Genomic DNA, 15,717 nt, shown 5'->3' with positions numbered 1-15,717 from the left:
ACTGTGGACAAAGACCAAATACATATGAGAAATATATTTTGGTCATATGAATGACCAAATACATATCGCTTATAAATCATAATATTGCGTTCCCATTCTTCAATATCACCATGCTGCCTGGGCCTCCCCTCCCACCCTCTCCTACTTCATGTCCTTCTGTTCGTCCTCCAGGATCCAGAGCTATAGCCTCCATCCCCACCCTGCTCTGGGCTCCCACCGCCTCTCATCATGGCCTGTTTGGATGTTTCCTCTTTTAGACTGAAGCTCCTCAGGGAAAAGTGTTGAGTTTGAGTCAGTTCTGTGCCTCTCACTGCAAAATAACTGGTCACCCTTCCCAGTGTCTACATTCCTGGGCATACATTTTCCATTATTTCATCACCCATGCCACTGCCCGCTCACCTGTTGTTAGACCTTAGGACCCCTGTATATGAATCAGAAAAAAGTGACCCTTCCTCTGGTTGGATGCAACCCCATTCTAGGGTGTACATCTTGTGAGCAGAGCACTGGCTGGATTTCAGCCCCAACTTGCCCCTTGGCCAGGTACTTTTGTGCACGACACATTCGTATAGTCAAATGCACCATTTCCAACTCCCACCAAGATGCCCAGCCAGTTATACGTGAGAAAAATACCTTCAACTCTCAGTCATGCTAGCATCAGGAGCTAATGGGCCTCCTATCTGCAGATCGTCTGCTCCTTCTAAAAGAAAATGGGTGTGGGAAAATTATGAAACATTGGTGGAAATTGTGGATGTTCTGCACACCATTTGGAAGGCATGGAGGACAGGGGTCTTCCCAGCCAGCTGTAGGTGCCATCACTTCAGTGGATGCTTCACGGCGAGGCCTGGGCCAGTATCCTACCGAAAGGCATTTCATCATCGCAGTTCCTTTGTTTATCCTCTTTAGTCTTTGCATTCTTAACTTCTGAGATCCAGACTCAAAGTTTCCTTACCAACCTTCTACACATTTGTACACACGAATGTGTATGCACGCACACACGCGCGCGTGCGCACACACACACACACAATCCTGTAGCTCTTCACTGAAATGGGCTCTGGGAATTGAGCTGCAGAGAAGCTGATCTGTCAGAAAGAACATGGTTCTAGACCAAGTTAAAAGACAAGGGAAGGTGACGGAAGTCCCGCTGAGCCCTGCCATAGTCAGATACACGTGATGTTCACTCTGGAACTTTAGATGGTAGGGCTTGGTCAGACCAAAGCAGCCCACCAGTGCCATGGTGGAAAGCCTTGTTCTAAGAGGAAGCACCTTTGGGAAGAGCAGGCACTGGGTAGACCTAATATCCCCATCTCTCCCAGTCTCTCAGGGCTGTCATGGGAGGAGTAAGCAAATGCCCTCTGGCGGCTCAGAAAGAAGATTCAAGACCAGTAGGGGCTGACGAAAGGGGCGGATCTATACTCATTATTAACATTCCAGGAGGTGACCTTCAGAAGAAGTAGACTCACAGTCACGGAGATGTGGGATTGAATGCTGGATGGCCAGTGTTGGGTCGAAGACCTGAAGATGTGAATATCATTTGTTTCACAGTCCAGGAGTCTGTGACTTATTATTTGCAATGAAATTATTATTTGATTCCATTACTACATGATCTTAAGACTTTTTAACTCGGTGACTCAAAAAATGCTAAGATTTTATTATTCCCTAACTCTAGAACCTGAGAAACTTAGAATTATAAGATTATCTGTAAAACACAATTATGTATGGATTTCTTTTAAAGACGTGTGGTTACCATGCTTTGTACCAGCTACTCTTTTAGGCACTTTACAATATGATCTTATTTAATAGTACCTAACTTACAAGTTCATTGTTATTATTATCCTTATTTTTCAGATGAGGAAACTGAGGCACAGAGAGGTTCAGTGACTTATCTAAGATCACACAAGTAGTATATAGTGATCTTATAATCAAAGCCTAGAGTTGATATTCTTAGCCATTGTCCTAGGCTGCTCCCATGTGTTATAAAAGGAATATATCCAGCAGGGTGGTTGTGCACTGGCCCAGCCCAGAGCTGAGTTTTGGGTCCTTCTGGATTCCCGCTTTGCCCAACTCCACCAGCCCATCTGAGGCCCAGCCCTTGGGCAAAGGGAGCTGTGCCTCTCCCTTCCCCTCCCCACCTTTCCGGGGAGTGTTCCCTCCACCATCTCAGGTCCTGAATTCTCTGGGCACAGCCAGCCACGTTCTTCAGGCTGGGGTCCAAGTTTATTTAAGAAGAGGAAAATGTTATTATGGAAATTACAACAGCATTAAGAAACAGAGCATCGCTGTATCAGTCCAGGACCACAAGAATGCTCATCAACTTAATAGCTTCCTGTTGCAACCTTTCAAGCTATGCCTGAAGCTGGCAGGCATCAGGGTACAGGAGTGAGTCCAAGCAGCTGAGTGACACTGCCCCCCTACCCCCTGCCCTCAGGATGAGTAGCGCAGCCCATGGAGGGGACCATAGGGAACCCCTCCCTGCATCTTCATGCCCTGCAACCCTGAATGAGACAACAGTTCAGGTTTCCCATTCTCCAAAGTGGAGCTGTGGTAGTGGGGGGTGGGTGGTGAAGCGTGAGCTGTGTAGGGAAACAGGGAAACGGTGACTATGTGAGTAAATGAGGTGGTAGTAAGTGGTAAGTATGTGGAATGTAATATCATGTTCTTCCTTCCATGTGTGCAGGGAAGAGAGGCTGGGCAATTCCTCCTCCCCGTACACACCCCACAGACCTCAGACTAACTCAAACTTGGTGCACAACCACACTCAGACCTTCTCCCCAGACCTAATGTGGAGGGTCATGTCTGAATCTAAGGCCCTGATAAGGAGAGAGCTTTAAGAAAGCAACTGCTTTCTTTTACCTCTAGGGCTAGGAGGAGAAAGCCAGGCCTTAACTAACTTCTCTCTCGCTCTCTCTCGCTCTCTCTCTCTTTCTCTTTTAAGGCAGAAGAAAGGAAAACCATTAAAGTGAAATTCCTGGGGCTGGGAGCAGCCAGGAGTCTGGCACGTGTCTCCTCCTGGGTAATTATCTGGCAGTTAGCACCCCTCTTCCCAGCACTTGTAATTAGCAAGGAAATTAAGATGCTGTCATCCTACCTCCTAGTCTCTCTCTGCTACACCCAGAGGTGTGGGGAGAGATCCAGAGAATGGGGGAGGGGATCAGTGCATCAAGAAGAATTGAGACCAGACATCAGGAAGGGCTTTCAGCTGAGAAGGGACATTTGACAGGAGAGCAGCGGAGGGTCCTCTGGGGAGCACCTTCATGCCTCCAGCCACAGTCATCTCTCCTCTCTCTGAATTCCTGGAGCATATGCAGGCTGGATCACGCGGGATGATATCCTCGGCTTTGAGGAAACGGCTGTATTCCCATGGGGTCTTACTGAGTTCGCCAAAATTGTCACAGAGGCCGTTTGGGTATCTGCCTCTGTGCTGGACCCTGAAGACAGAGATGAGTCAGACCCACCCAGAACTGCAGGCACGTCCCAGGAAAAAGATAAGGCATTTGGCAGGTATAAACATAATACAAGCTTAAAAGTGACAACAGTTGAGGGAGGCAGGACCAGCTACATAATTTGGAGGGGCCTAGTGAAAAATGAAAATTATTAAAATTATGAACAATTTCAAGACAGCAACAGCATAAGGTTAAACCAATGGTGGGACCTTTCAAAATGTGAGGCCCTGAGTGACTGTACAGAATGCATGCCCATGGAGCCAGCCCGGGAGGGAGGACAGGTGGGTCTTGCCAGTTAAGTAAGAATTCTTGGAGGGAGCAGCATTTGAATTGGGCTGATTCAAGAGGTCGGTATTGCTTAACTTAACAGGTAGTTTTCATTGCCTATCTGGCCAGTTTTCTAATCTGTCAGGACCCTACTCTATGCCCCCTCCTCCAGGAAGACTTCTCTACTGACTCCGGGCTGAGTTAGGACCCTCTGGACTCTCACAGCCCTAGTCCCCCTACCTAATAGGTGCTTCTCTGGAACACCTATTACACTCCATTACAGATACTTGTTTATGAAGCTGCCTCTCCCACTGGCCATGTGCTCCCCAAAGACAACGTCTATGCTTTATTCCTGTCTATATGCCTTAGAGCCCTGTGAAAGGCCTGGACAAGGTAGGTGCTCAACAGTGGTTGATTGACTGAAGAATGAACATCTCCAGAGGGAGCAGCTTGGGCAAAGGCCTCCTGATAAAATTAGGATTTTATCAGGAGAGCCCTAAACGACAGCCAAGGCAGGGTGCTCTGTAAGAAGGTTTCGACTTTTCCAGATCCATCTGACAGTTCTGTAGGGGATAGCCTGGGGTGGATCATAAGGGGTGGTGGGGAAGGAGCAGTCAGCCTGGCAGTCGGAAAGTTGTAACTGTGATCCAGCAAAAGGTTGGGATGTGCTGGACCACACGGCAGTCATGGGAATGAAAAAAGAGGGAGAGCTGGGTGTTAGCTCCACCCCGCTGGTGGCAGCAACACTGGGTCACCAGCCAGCTATTCCAGTTATTCGTAGAAATCAATCTCATTCTACGGAGGCTCAGATAAAACTCATGCCCAGTAATGGATGGGGAGCTTAGCAAGGAGATAAGAGGGGGCCCAGAGTGCAGGGTGATCAGGTGGGGTTTTGCAGGAGGGGAAGGAGCGGTAGAGGTTATCAAAACATCCCTCAAATAACAAGGACCCAGCCGATCTGCCCAGCGTGACTGCGAAGCGATGCACAGGCTCATCACTAGGCCTGGGGACACCAGACCTAGGGGTCCTTGGTCAGTATTCTGAAGAGCAAGGTAAACAGGTTCAGACTTGCTGCCATGAGACTTATATTGGAGTTCCGGTGCCTTCTACTGAGGTGTAGGGGGCAGAGGGCGAGGGCGCAGAGCAGATGGGGTGCCCTGTGAGGCACCTTTGCACTCGGACTTTCCGGGTTCCTGAGTCCATAAATCATCACAGTGGCATTTTGTCTGTAGGATCAGGGAAAAGAAGGTCTGTTCTCCAACACTGGGGAGGTGGTATGGGAGTCGGAGGGATGTTGCCTACTCATTCTCAGCTGGGCCAGAAATACTGTGTCCCCATCGGCCTCAAATCTCCCCACACATGCTGGAAAGGGACCCACTGAGCATTCCTCTTCCTGAGACCTGAAAGAGAATGTGGGTGTCAGAGAGTTCTGCCCAGGGGCTAGAAAGAGAGCAAGAGATACTGGGGCTTCCCAGAGGAGGGGGAGTCTGAGATGCCCAGATTGGGAATCAGAAAGAGAATTAGAGAATAACACTAACCGTAAATATCTAATTCTTACACAGCACTTGCCACTGTCCAGGCACTGTCCTAGGCGCTTTATCTGAATGAACCCGTATCCTCTTCTATTAGAAGAGGAAATCCAGACCCTGGCTGGAGTAAATGCTCCCAAAGTCACACAGCTAAAGAAAGAAGAGCTGGCATTTGAACCCTGGCGATCTGGCCCCATTTTACCACTACATTGAAATGATTGTCCATTTGTCAAGGGCTTGCATTTGTCAAGGGCTTGCTGTGTACCAGGCACCAACTTTGTTTGGCCCCAGAAGGGATTATCACCCCCATTTTACAGATGAAGAAGTTAGGACTCAAAGAAGAGACTTGCCCACAATCCCATTTCAGGAAGTAGTTAGAGCTAGGTGTGAACTCATACCTGTCTCCGGTCTTGCGCACTCTCTCTTCTGGACAGGGGCTGTGGCTGGATGGACTCATAGAAAGCAGACAATGGGGCATCTCTGGGGCGGGGGACAGAACCTGAGGGGCCCGTCCCTCCCACACTCCTCAGACAGCTTCCTCACAGATGCTGGTGGAGGCAGCCGGAGGTTGGCCCGAGAGGCCCCATCTGCTGACACTCAGGGCTGGGAAGAGATAGCACTTTTTATCTCTGTGAGAGTTCAGGAGTTTATTCCTGCCTGGGGCAGTGGGGAGCCTGGTGCCCGTTCCTGGAGGGTGTCCAGTAACAGGACAGATGGGAAGGCACTTTCTCCCTTTTCCCTCCATCACCATCCCCCACTCCCCACCCCCAACCCCCCACACACACCCCACCAAAGGACAGTAGGAAGCATCTTGGAGGGAGCCCTCAACACAGGCACTGGCTCTGGGGGCAAGTACTGCCTCAGGGCACAGGGCTGGGTGCCCAGCAGTCAAGGGGTGTTCAGAGGGATAGCACAGCTCTGGAGCCAGGCACGCTGACCGCGATGTGCATGCAGCCCACCACCTTCTGACTGTGTGACCTTAGCCATGGCGCTTCCTCTTCTGAGCTTCAGTTTCCTCCTGTGAACAGCTGAATGATCACGCCTATCTTGGAGAGTTGTTGCCAGGGTTAAAACAGGAAAGAACATGTGTTTCAGTCACCTGGCTCGCAGCCTGGCCTATAGCTTGGGGCTCTAAACTGACCCTTCCTTTCCCATCTGTACCACATGAAGCTGACTCCAGTCAATGAAGCAAAGTCTGCTCCAGTGTCCCAAAGACTGTGAATGAGCTTATACCCTCCTCAGAACTCTGCGCTCCGCTCGCCCTGGAGAGTGCGGGTCGCACCCTCGGCCCGGTTTTCAGGGCCTCCGGGGTTCTGGTAGCTACCTGTCTCCAGGCCTTATTTCCTGCCTCCAGTGCCCCAGGTGACTCATTCTCCCTGAACAAAGCAGGCCTTATCTTCGTCCCCCAGTGCATCCTTCAAGGCCCAGATCATCTACTGCCTCCTCTCTGAAGCCGCCCCCAGACCCCCGCGGGAGAATGAATCACTCGCTCCGCTCTGCTCCCACAGCTCTGAGCTCATTCTGCTTTGCGTTACAGGTAGGAATTCGTGCATCTGCCTCCTCAGCAGACGGCGAGCTCCTGCAGGGCAGCAGCGGGATCTCCATCTTCTTATAAAAAGCCTGGCACAAACTCTGTGCTCAGTAGCTGATGTTTAACTGATTAATTAACTAATCAAACAGAATATCCTAGAATCGGAGCATCTCAGAGCCAGCAGAGCCTTAAAGATACCTCGTCCAAATGCCTCATTTTCTAGATGAAGAGGCCTGGGAGTGGGGGAGGGTTGGGCTGGGGTGAGAAGGACAGGCCCAAAGTCACACGATGAGATAACAGCAGAGAAGCACTAGAATGCAGTTCTCCACGGCAGAATGAAGTCAGGGATGTTGGTTCTGATTCACAATTGGGTGGACAGGGGCTTATCAGTGGCTCTGCATTGCCCTCTGAATAAAGTTCAAATCTGTTATCCTGGTTCCCAAAGTCCGTTTGTGATGTGGTTGCAGCCAGCTTGTCCATCCTCACCTCCAGATAGTCCACACGCTCAGGTTACCTGGCACTCCTCCAGTGTCTAGAATGGGTCCTTCCAGGCTTTACCTGCTGTTCCCTCTGCCTGGAATACCCACCCTTTTGCATAGGACACTCACCACTCCTTTGTCTTGCAAAATCCTATAATCCTTTAGGTGTAAACTTAGATGTCATTTCCTCTGAAAAAGCTCCCTTGTTCTCTCTTGTCCTCTCTTTTTTAGCCTCCTATGATCCCATCTGTCACTGAAGGCTGTATATCTGTTTACATATCTGTTTACATTCATATATATATATATATATATATATATATATGCCTCTCTCCATATATGAATGAATGCAAAAATTGGTATTCCAGACCACAGGAAGAGACATTATTGACCCCAAATTAGCTTCAGGATCTCTGCATGGGGAAAGGTACTGAGCTGAGATGAAATAATAACCAGTTTAATGACCCGAACCTCCCTTCTTCTTCTTCTTCTTCTTCCTCCTCCTCCTCTTCCTCCATCTCCTCCTTCTTTTTGTGATTCAGTGACCTTTGTTATTTCTGGCAAATTTTGAACCATTGAGGAAGAATTTAGGAGGAAGAAAACCCCTGGAAAAAATCAGTCACAGCCCAGGCATCCTGTCCTCTGGCTGGCCCGGCGGCTGGTGGGGCCTGCTCTGTACGGTGGAAGGAACTATGTATGCAAAGGGTTAAAGGCTGGAGGGAGTGTGGCTGTTCAGGTAACAGTAAAGAGAGGAAGAGATGAGACCAAAAAGTGAGCAAGAGTTTATGGTAAAAGACTGAAACTCCAGGCTAAGAATCTCAAATTTTACCGTGAATTTGATCCCTTTGCCAAACACATGTCATGGCACTCTTCCCTCCCAGCCCCCACTCAGAGAGCTTACAGTCTGAGAGGAAGAGCAGGGAAGAGAAAGTAAGAATCTACTCAGAATCTAGTATGAAAAGTGATGTGATACCAGGGAACACAGAGGGGCCCCTAACCCAGCCGCCTGAAAAGGCTCTCATGGGGAAGTGGTTACCGAGCTGCATTTGGACAACAGACAGGACTTGTTTTTCTTTCTTTCTTTCTTTCTTTCTTTCTTTCTTTCTTTCTTTCTTTCTTTCTTTCTCTTTTTCTTTCTTTCTTTCTTTCTTTCTTTCTTTCTTTCTTTCTTTCTTTCTTTTCTTTTCCTTTCTTTCTTTTCCTCTTTCTTTCTTTCTAACAAAAAAAACAACTCTTTTCTTTCTATATGTCTTTCTTTCTTTTCTTTCTTCTTTCTTTCTTTCTTTCTTTTCTTTCTTTCTTTCTTTCTTTTTCTTTCTTTCTTTCTCTCTCTCTCTCTCTCTCTCTTTCCTTCCCTCAGCCAGCTTCCTCCCTCTCTCCCTCCTCTCTCACTCCCTCTCTCCCTCCCTCTCCTCTCCTCCTCTCTCCCTCCCTCTCTCTCTCTCTCTTTCTCTCTCTCTTTCTTTCATCTTTCTTTCTGTCTGTCTTTCTTTTTCTTTATTTTTTTTCCCTTTGTCCTCTCATCTTTTTCATTCAATTATTAAATAAATCATTACTAAAGACTTATTGTATGTCAACCCCTTTGCTAGGCAGGACTATATGAGGTGAACCAACAAGGTGTGGCCACTGCTTACAATGGAGAATATGATCTACTGGAGAAAAACGTTTTAGAAAATGATCACATCATATATACATACAAACACAAAAAATCCCCACAAACCTGTTAAGGTCTCCAAAAAAAGAAATATTTAGTACCAGGAGAAAACATAACAGAACTGCGATCTTCAGATGAACAGGAGTTAGTCAGGCAGAGAATGAGAAGCATAGCACCCAGGAAAAAGGAACAGTGCATAGCAAGGCTCAGGAGAGGAAAGAACTGTCACATGTCCAAGAAAACAACAAACAAACAGAGGAACAGAAGGCCAGGGCAGCTGGCAGGCAGTGAGCATGAGGGAGATTAGCCCAAGATGAATCTGGAGAGGCAGGACGTTGGTCAGGTTTCAATCGGAGAAACAGAATGGCGAGGAGTAATAATAAGGGATTTATTACAGGGATCTGACTTTCTGCAGTTGTGGAAGGTGGCTTAACAGTTTACTGGATGCTGTTGTCCTCGTTTCTGATGCTGGGTCCTGAAATCGCCAGGGCAGATAGTCGAAGAGGAAAGATGTAAAGATGATATCCTGAAGGTCTCAGTCCTCCAGAACTCCTCCTTGAGTTATGCTGGTGGCTGCAGGAGAAATGGGACCCTTCACCACGGAGCTAACATTCCCCTGGGCCAGGAAAAAAGGAAAGCAAAGAACAGTATGGCAGGAGATGGAGGAACAGCAGGCTGGCCGCTGCCCATGCCAATACAGTGACTGCACCAGCGTCTGGTGCCCTGCACTGCCCTTCTGAGTGTTTTACTTCCTCCTCCCAGATCTGCAAACCTTCTTGCGGCTCTCGTATACCTGCAATATGCAACAAAGGTAGGCAGGGGCCAGATCATACCTGGCTTTGCTAAGATCAGATGATATTTTAAGAGCAGTGGGAAGTGCTTCTTGATTTTAAGAAGGGAAGCGGGGAAATGACATGGTCCATTTTATATTTTAAAAGGTCTCCTTTGCTTCTGTATGGAGAATGGCATAGAAAAAAGCAAGATGGAGGTAAGGATTCCAGATAGGAGGCTCCTGAAGGAATCCCGGCAACAGAGCACAAGGGTCTAGATTAGGAGGAGAGGGGTGGGCAGAAGAATCGGAAAGGAGCAGGTAAATCAGAATGATCTGGTGACGGGGTTGAGTGTGCGGGTAAGAGAGAAGGAAGATGATTACCAAGGATGATTACCACATGGCTGGGGAAAGCATTTACTAAACTGGGAAGAACTAGAAGAGGTGGAGGTTGGGAGATGGGAGTTTGACGGGAGGCCAAGAGTTCAATTTTGGAAAGATTGAGTCTGAGGTGCCAGTGAGGCATCCAGGCTGGGGTTATCAGGTTGGATTTGTGGTCTGAAACTTGAGAGAGCATTCAGACCGTGAGATATATTTGAGAATAAATAGCATAAAGGTGGTATCCGTGAGTGTGAATGAAGTCCACTGAGGGTACTGAGAGAGAAGAGAGAGAAACCCTGAAACTGCCAAAAAATTTTAAGGCATGATCCAATATACATTTTAGGAAGATCTTTCTGACTGTAGTGTAGACAACCATTTGGAGGGTGATTCCAGTGGTAAAGAGACCAGATCTTGATGACTAACTACAACCTTTAAGTAACTAAAACATCAAGTGTTACTGCTTTAGGCTATGATTATATTGACTAAGCTAAATAATTTAGCTTCTAACGACCCAAAGTTCTAATCGTCTATTGTGACATGAAGGGTAGTGTGTAGATAAGACCCATTTACAAAGCCACATGAATGAAGCCCATGTGATCCCATACTATTTATTAATTGTTACTATTATAATGTGTGTATTAAATTTAATTGCTTAAAAGATATAGTAGATTTGGAAAACAATCATTAAGAATTCAAGGTTCATGGAAAACAAGGTCCTATTGATTCTTCCTCCCTAAAACCTCACAAATCCATCCGTTTATCTCCATTCCTATTTCTACTACCACAGGCCATCCATCATCATCCCTCACTGGTTCACTGAGCTATTCTCCCAGCTCGTCTCCAGGCTCTGCCCCTTCAGTCCATCTTCCACATGGCATCACCACCATCTTCTCTTAGCACAAATCTAATCATGTCACGCCAGCTAAAATCCTTCACTGGCTCCCACTGCCTCTAGAATAATACTCGGCCTCTTCCACATGGCTCTAAACCCTGCCTGATCCTAGCTTTGCTCTCTCTGGCCTCAGTTCCATTGCATGCCCCACACTCCCCTGCCCAACCCCTCCTATCTCTTGCTCTTCAGCTGCCATTCGCACCCAAGAAACAGCCACTGCAAGGCTCAGATGAGTTTCCCCCTTTGCCCACTTTAGCAGGCACTGCTCCTCCTCCTTAGAACACGCCCTTCCTCCCTTACATTCCCTTGGTCTAGCAAATTTCTTCTTAGACTTCAGAATCCTTGTCTGGCCCTACCACATCTGGGCATCAGCCCCCTCATCCCCAACATGTTCCTACAGTCCTGGTGGGTTCCTCTCAGATGATGTATCACCTTGTACTAAAATGTTTGTCTCTTTATCGCTAGATAATGCAGAGAATCCCTTCTTTCTGTTCTTTTTTCCCTTCCTTCCTTCCTTCTTTCTTTTTCTCTGATAGCCAAAGGCTTTATTGATAAATATGTTTCAGGAAAGAAAGATTGATCCAATAGGATCCTATTGATCCTATTCCAAGTCTGTGGAATGAAATGCTGTGTCCAGGGACACATCAAGTGGTGCCAAAGAGAAATGCTGCTTTGTGCCCTTGTTTTCATAGATCCAGTCAAAAGCACAAGACTTGCAGTGACTAAGTCTTCAGGCTTAAAGCATAGGCTGATTTCTCTTTCAGCACTTTTTTACTGAATCACCACCATGAATGATGGTCCTGCCAACCTGAATGCAGAAGTCCCCTAGAAGGGTGCCCGGCTTAGATTCTGCTAGATTGGTGTCCCCAGGCGTCGCCGGCCCTGTCTTCACCTCATTCAGCCCCTCCCAAATCGTAGCCAGAATCAACCTTGAATTCATGTACCTCCCCAGCCCCAGGAAGAATGCAAGGCCTTTCGTTTCAACATAGTGCTACTTCAGGTGTTCCTCAGAGGCCTGAAGGAACTTCATGGCCACGAAGCAGAATCCCTTCTGCTCAAAACTCTTGATGATCTTGTCCACTGGGCCATGTCCTCTGGCTCGACGGTGCATGTTCTCTGGCTTGACAGTGATGATGCTGTGATACAGATTGGCCATGGGCCCAGAAGTTGAAGCGGGTGAGAAGTGGGCATGCCACAGGGCCAGAGTCGGCCATTTCTTTCTTATTCACTGCTATATCTCAGCACCCAGAATAAAACCTAGCATGTGGTAGCTGAAAAGAAAAATGTTTACCAATAATTAAAGGGATCTTTAGAGACCTTAAATGGGAAATTTTTTGGAATAGTTGGACCAATCTCGATGAGAGTTGGAGAGAGCCACGCTTTCCCATATCTTCCCATGGAGTCTGTATTGCAGAGGAAGACAGACAGGAGTGGGCTCCACAACCCAGTTTCATCCCAAGAGCAGAGTTTTTCCTCTATGACCCCGAGCAGCACAGAGGTGCAGAGAGATGCTCTTCATCCCCTAGCCTTGTCACACAGGCCATACTGCTCTGTGCTGCTGACACCCTCTGTCTCTACAGGCTGCCTGGCCAGGCCCACTCCATGCAGGATGTCAAGGGCCTGCTTTACTTTCTCTAGACCAGAGAAGGGTCTGGGGCATCCCTTCCCCCTCTGCTGGAGCCAGATGAAGCTCCAACTCGGCCTGGAGCCAGAGAGATAAGAAAACCCAGTCACTCTCAATTTCCCACAAACTTAACACTCAGGTCCTGTTGCAGAAAAAACAAATCACCTTCCACTCTTGAGATACCAAGAAATCACAGTGTCTCGGAGCCGCAGGGACCTACGAGAGCACTCAGTCTGACTTTCCTATCCTCTGCTCCCCACCCATTGTGCAAATGGAGAAACCGAGGCACAGAGATGGATGGGAACTTGATCAAGCTAACACTGAGAGTCGGTAAGAGAGCTTGGGCTGTAAACCCATGTCTCCTACTTCCTGGCTTCATATCTTTTCCAGCCCCCAAATTGAATAAATACCGAGAATTCACACCTGCGCCTCCAAGGACCTTCTTCAATCTCACTCCGCTTACACCTATGACAGGGAGCTCACACCTCTAGACATCTAAATACTTCTCAGTGTTAGAAAGAGCCTCTCTACCCTGAGTTTGAACTTGAACCACTACCCTCTGGGAACTTGTCTCGGAAATCACAGGGCCTGGGAGGATGCATGTGGGAAAAATAGTAGATGTTGTATTCCTTGGAATTCTCTTGGAAAAAGGAAAGCAGACTGGTGGCCCTCCTCCCTGCAAGAAAAGCCATGAACTAGAGCAGGAAGGGATTGGGGGGTACTCCCCAGACCACATTTCCCCAAAGGTGGGGAGCAGCCACAGGTCAGGAACGTGGAGTTTAGAGGGTAGGGAGTTCTATGGGGCAATTTGTACAAGTTGGCAAAACCTGTGATCCTGCCCCTGTGACACCCTCAAATCTTTGGTAAAGTGACAAAGCATGACCAAATTCCCAGGGCAATTAAATTTTTGTAGAAGGAAAGGCCAGTGATTCGTGAGGGGATATGATGGTTTGACACGCATGGAGGAGGTCGGACTCTCATAAGCAGGGACGAGAAGCATGACAAACAACTGTGGAACAGCTGAGCAGTCTGAGCTTTGGACCCAGTTTTCTCCAAATGACCCAAGAGCGTGGAAGTCTCAAGGGGCATACAGATAACATACAGCGATGATCTGTGCCTTTCATTCATCTCTTTATCCCTTTGTTTGATAGGTATTTATTGAATGTCAACGATGTGCATTAGGCACTGGTGATACAATTATGAACAGGCCAGACTTGGTATCTTGGATGCTCTGCCCTATATTTTTAGCATATAGCTCTTCAATGGATGTCCCACACCCCAAAGAGTTTGCAAGTTCCCCAAGGGCTGGAGATTGCACCTGCCTCCTCCCCATCACACAGTCTTTACACTGACTCTGTAGTGAGCGCTTTAAGGATTCCCGAATAGTTACAATTCATCAGCCACATTCGTTGATCAGTCATTTAATCAGTTAAACATAGCACTGGCTCCATTTTTTGTGCTTTCAATCCCTGGAACTGAATAGGCAGACCCAGAGGAGCTCAACCTGAAGTCATCAAATCGAAGACCTGGATTTGAGCTTCATTCTCCCACCAGGAGAATGGTGATGGTTAGTAAGAATGGTGATGTCCATTGTCAGCAATTTGGAAACTTTTTTTCTCGTTTGATGCTATCAACAATCTGTGATTTAGGCAGGGCAGATTCTATTATCCCCACTTTACAGAGGAGGACACTGAGGCTTGCCCAAGGTCACAGAGTTGTTGAGTGGTGGTGCCAGGGCTCGAGGTCAGGTCTGTCTGGTCCTGGCAGCCTCTTTCTCCCTCTGTAGTACAGTGCCCCTGGGGCACATACTCCAGATGCAGCTGCGTTGTCTCCAACTGACAGGAGCGCCAGAGCTGAGCTGATTCATAAACTGATGGCTCCAGCCTCCCTTCATCCCCGCCTGATGAATCTGCCGGCTCTTCCATCCCCAGCACCACTGGCCAATGACCAAGGGAAGGACAAGAAAGCAAGATGAAAGTTGGGGGGTGGGCAAAGGAGACAGAGCAGAGGCAAAAAGGAAGGTCTCAGAGCATCCATCACCAGGGCCAGGTTCCCCTGGGATCTCAGCTGCTGTCTGATCTGCCTATGAACCAAGTTCCCAACCAAAAGTCAGCCTGCCTGACAACCTGTCAGTCACTCCCCTGGGTGAGCTCCTTCCCAGGCTCCCACGGCCTTGGGCCTGCTGGGACCCTAACAAATGCACCAAGCATAGCTGGGCTCTGACAGGGGAAGCGAAGCAGCCACTCAGATGCCAACGACAGACCCACGTCTGAAGAATTGACCAGATCTGCCTTCTGCTTTTAGGGTCAATTCTCTGAGCCTTTTGTCCCAATCCTAAATTCCTTAAGCTCCTTTGCAAAGCCTTTTGGGTTTTCCTGGGTTTTTGAAGTGTAGCTTCTCCTCAGGCATGTCTCCCTTCCCCCGGCCTTTACCCTCACTTCAGCGTGAGTCAGGAGCTCATACTCTCACAGTCTCGGTCGGCCTGCCTCGTGTATGGTCACCACACATTCTTCCCTGTCACACCTTGCTAGCCCCAGAGCACCTGAGACCAGGAAAAACTGACGGTGAGAGGGACCTGGGCCAACAGGGTGGGGGTCATACTGCTGAGGTGGAATCCAGAGAGAAGGGTAACCATTTCAATCACAGACTCTGCCCAGTTGGAGTCGGGGGACTGTTGTGACATATTTTTGGACTGGTTCCATCTCCACAAATGTTCATTGAGGCCTGCTGTGTGCTGGACCTATGCTGGGCCCCTCGTCACAGAGAGGGATCAGATATAGTCCAGCTCCTGAAAGGTTTCTAGATGAGTGGGAACAGCAGCTCAGTAAACAAATAATTAAAAGCCTGGTGATGAGTCCTCTGAGAGGGGCTCAGGGCACTCAGGGTAGGAAGAAAGTCTAAAGAAGAGGCTAATTAGTTTTGTGGAAAGAGCTTGGACCCTGAACTCAGACGGAGTTAAATTCAGATGACATCACTGACTGCCCTAAGTCCTGGAGACTTATCTGTAAAGTAGGGTGATAATACCACCGATCTCACAGCATCGTTCCAAGGATTGGATAGTAAAGCTTTTAGTACAATGCCTTATGGAAGATCTAGTGAAAGTCTGGATGGCTTCTTGGAGGAGACGGTGCTTAAAAGATGAATGGAAGCTGCC

General features: G+C 48.0%; 1 pseudogene; it reads right to left on the bottom strand.

Annotated features, from left to right (window-relative positions):
- Window positions 1–11,540: 11,540 nt before the first annotated feature.
- Window positions 11,541–14,111, bottom strand: LOC120618615 (putative nucleoside diphosphate kinase; annotated as a pseudogene).
- Window positions 14,112–15,717: the final 1,606 nt, after the last annotated feature.

This window comes from Pteropus medius, unplaced genomic scaffold, assembly GCF_902729225.1.
Source record: "Pteropus medius unplaced genomic scaffold, Ma_sr-lr_union100, whole genome shotgun sequence".
Taxonomy (NCBI): Eukaryota; Metazoa; Chordata; class Mammalia; order Chiroptera; family Pteropodidae; genus Pteropus; species Pteropus medius.
This window is presented reverse-complemented; position numbering and strand designations above follow the sequence as displayed.